The sequence below is a fragment of the Buceros rhinoceros genome, unplaced genomic scaffold (assembly GCF_000710305.1).
Source record: "Buceros rhinoceros silvestris isolate BGI_N320 unplaced genomic scaffold, ASM71030v1 scaffold17243, whole genome shotgun sequence".
Lineage (NCBI taxonomy): Eukaryota > Metazoa > Chordata > Aves > Bucerotiformes > Bucerotidae > Buceros > Buceros rhinoceros.
The window spans coordinates 5,870-9,719 of record NW_010403192.1 but is presented as its reverse complement, the minus strand read 5'-3'; positions in this window follow the sequence as shown (position 1 = coordinate 9,719).

Sequence of the window (3,850 nt, the reverse complement as noted above, 5' to 3'; positions counted from 1 at the left end):
TTCTTCTCTTGCCCTTTATTGGCGTTCCTGGTGACGCAGTTTCAGCAAGCTTTCTTAGGAGGGTGGGAGGTGTAAATCTGGGTTTCTGAGAAGGTCCTGAAGCAGGACCTCGTGGTGGTTGTCCATGGCTAATCGATCTACTAACTCAAAGGGACTTGCTCTGTTTTGTTTCTCGGAACCTGATCTTTCTTTGGCTTATGTGAGGTAATGCAGGATAATGTTTCTTAAAGACACCATGTGTTTGTAAACACTTGGCACGAGCATCTGGTTAGGTGTAGTCTGGGAATCCGATCGGAGAGCAGGAGCACCTCCAGAGCTCTTCATGGCTGTCAATACGCACGGTTGTCCCCTAACGGGTTTTCCGTGTCGGGCTGCCCTGGGATGGCATTGTGCAAGCTCGACTTCCCCGGTAATGGAAGTCTTGATCCTGAAGGCGCTGCACATCTGTGCCTCTCACTGTCGCCAGGTACCTCAGGTACTCGGGATCAGCCGTCGCGTCGCGAGTGCTAATCCCAGATAACGTCTGTGAAAGAAAATATGCAGAAAGAAACAAAGATCCGAAGACTCCGTGCCGGGGGCGAATGGTCTGGGGGGCAGAGAGCGACCGAGCTGTGCTTACAGAGGTCAAAAAACTAGAGGAATGTATGAGGCTGTCATCTTAAAACCTCATTTAAATACATCTTCAAGATCTTATCACCAAACTAGCTTTACACTTGGGAACGGAAAGAAACGCTCTCCGGATAAGCCGGGGCTGGGAAGTGTAATGGTGATCCCATTCTGTCTGGACAGGGTGAAAAGAACCTCCTTCCCTTTGTTAATAAGCCGACAAACATCACCAGGCGCTGGGCTCGTTAACCTCCCTCCTTGAAAGCGTTCAGGAAACCAGAGGAGCAGGCAGAGAGCTGTCCCAGCCCAAACTGCGTTCCTCAGAGACCTGAAAGCCTGCTCCGAGTCCACCGGAGTCGGGGAGAGGGCTCGGGGTTACGTCAGTGGGCTGCTGAGGCGGGTTTGGGATCCTGCTCTGCTTGAGCTGATCACAGAGAGGTGGATTTATCTTCCTTTCTGTCCGTTCATCGATTATTTTTTCGCACGCACTTTCTTCTCACGTGGGATAGCGATGACAATCGACCTTGAGCTTGGGGGTTACGCAGCATGTTAATGCATCCCAAGTTTTCCTATTTTTTTTTTTCATGTTCCTCTTCACATCATTGTATTTTTTTTTTAATGACACCCTGGGAGCACTTGAGATTAAAGTATTTTTGTAATTACTTCCGAACAGTGGGAAACAAGGAACAGGAGCCTTTATCTCGCGGCTTCCTTTCAGAATTTTCATTTTCCCTAAAGAACCCAAGTGCTTGTGTGGCTGATGGGGTTGCCATGGCGCTGGGTTCCAGTGGCTTTGTCCCAGGTGGGAAACATGTAGGAGGAAGAAATGATTTGGGAATTGCTCCTGGTTGCCTGGGAATGAAGCCCTGGAACAGAAGGTAGAAGAATGGGAAGACTATTGCTTGCTCCGGAGACCTCCCTCAGCACTTCCCCAGGCACAGTCGTGTTTCTCACAGACGTTGTAGAGCCAGAAGGTATCTGAGCTCTTTCTCAGCAGAGTTTCTCATGACCTGGGTTGGGACAGAGGATGTTTGAGACACCACGCAGCACACCACGCGAGTCACTGCATCGGCAGCAGACGGGATCCGTTTCTGTGGAGGCTTCGGACACCACGCTTGTAAATCATCCGCCTTCTAGAAAACTGAAACTTGAGAGGGTTCACTCAAGTCCTTGACTGAATGTTGGTTTGGTGGGGCGAGGTTTATCCTTTCTTTTTTCACAAAACGTTTGTCTCATCCAAGGAAAGGTAGTGAGCGGCGTCCTTCTCAAACAGGAAGAGCACGGAACGGTGCAGAGGAAGATGAGTGGTGGTGAAGGATGTATTTACAACACATGGGGGGAAAAAGGAGAAGGGACCTCAGGAGGAGAACAAGGGGGAGGAAAAATAACGAGAAAACCATCGAGCGCCTGTAGAAGTGGATGAGAAATACCTTTGAGTGTAAGGGAACTGCAGCCCTCCTCGAGGGTTCGAGCATGTGTTTGCAGCGCAGGCGGAACTGCGCTCTCAGCGTGGCTGGGCACAGCCTGCTCGAGACTGGCCCTCCTTCACGTCTGTCAGTCCAGCTGTGGCATCAGCCAGCTGCTGCAGGGTGTAACCGAGCGGCTTGGTGTGCTGCGGAGCTCGACGGAGTTCCACTACCGTCCGTTACCTCTCACCCATGATAAAATCAAAGGTAACCGTGAGATCCTCCATCTCTGCCGTACGGGCTTTGTGCTCTTCACTCCAAAATGAGCGTGAGCAAAAGAACACCCGGACGTCATAACTGAGAAAAAACCTGCAAGATTTATTTTTTTTAAGAAATAAAGATAATGGATGAAGAAGCGGCTTCGGTGCTCTGCGCCGGAGAGGCTGCGCTCGCCTCCCGCTGATGGGAGTGGGGACATCCAGCTGTTTAAGTCGTCTTCAGTTCTTGGCAATAACCAAGGAAAATTATTCTTATATAAAACCAAGGGGAAAGGCTTGATTCCAACTGCAGGCACCCAAAGCCAGAGCAGGAAAACACACAAAAATCTGTAGGAAGGGGAAATAGAAAAAATGGAGGAAGATCAGTACATGCCACTTGCAGCCGTTCCGAGGCTTTTGTGGTTCCCCAGCAAAATCTCCTTGCGTGCCCCCGATTACCCAGGAAGGAGGTGGAGGATTTCAGCCAGTGGTGGTGGTGAACGGGCAGCAGAGGTCTGTGTGAAAGGAGCCTGCGTGCGTTTGCAGGTGATGTTCTCAACCCCGTAGGAGGTGAAGACGTGCCCTTGGTGAGGACCCCCCTTCGTGGTGACAATAACTATCGGAAGCGCTGGACGTCGGCGTAGAACCCAGTCCTCAGCTCAGATGAGGAGCAGCTTGTTACTAGTATTGAGCTTGATGAGAAGGATGCGTGCGAGAGGGTTTGCAGTGGGCTAGGTGAGGTAACCATGAGAGCAGAGGGACCAGGGTGGGGGTACCCAGCCTTCAGGGGTGACCCTGTCACGGGCGCTTCCCCAGCCCCACACACCACCTGCTCTAAAGCAGAGTTTTCCCCGGAAAACACGCGGATTGGCAGCAGAAGAGTCGCCTTATCAGGATGAATTTATGCGAACCGGAGGTCAGGGACACGAGGAAATGAGTCTTCCCACGGCTTGCGGGGGCTGACACTTGTCTATGTGTTTTGCATGCGCATCGTACGGATGTAGAGCGGAAGCAGGATGCTGAGGAAGCACAAGAGACTCTCACTGGAAGAAAAGGTCCTTTTTGAATCGGTCTGCGTTCTGCAGTGCACGTTTTTTAACTCTGTCTCTGATGGGAGGGGAATTAAAAGGTGGCGGTTTGTATTACGATGTGAAGTGGTGATTTTCATACCTTGCCACCGTTGCTGGATTTTCTCCCCCCAAAATTTCCTGCAGTTTTAGTGTTTTTCCCCACGGTGACACTGGGGTGTCTTACTGGGAGTGTTGCTCAGTACATAGGTAAGAACCCAAACTTAGGGTTTGGGGCAACGAAGCAGCGTAATTCAGTTCAGACCTTTGAACATCTCCGGGTACCACGGAGTTCACGGCAGAGAAGAAGGGAAATGACTGGCGTGTGCCTTGAACAAGCAGTTGGACGCTGGCAGAGACTGGCTGCTCCTCTTCTGGTGCTGCATTTCCTCCACGAGAGCCGTTCCGTTTGTGCCCCTAACGCGCTGCGCTGACGATAAGTTAATAATAGTAAAATAGTCCGGTTTTGGTCTCACGTGGGATGACACAGATCTGGGCAGCCGAAGCCGATGGG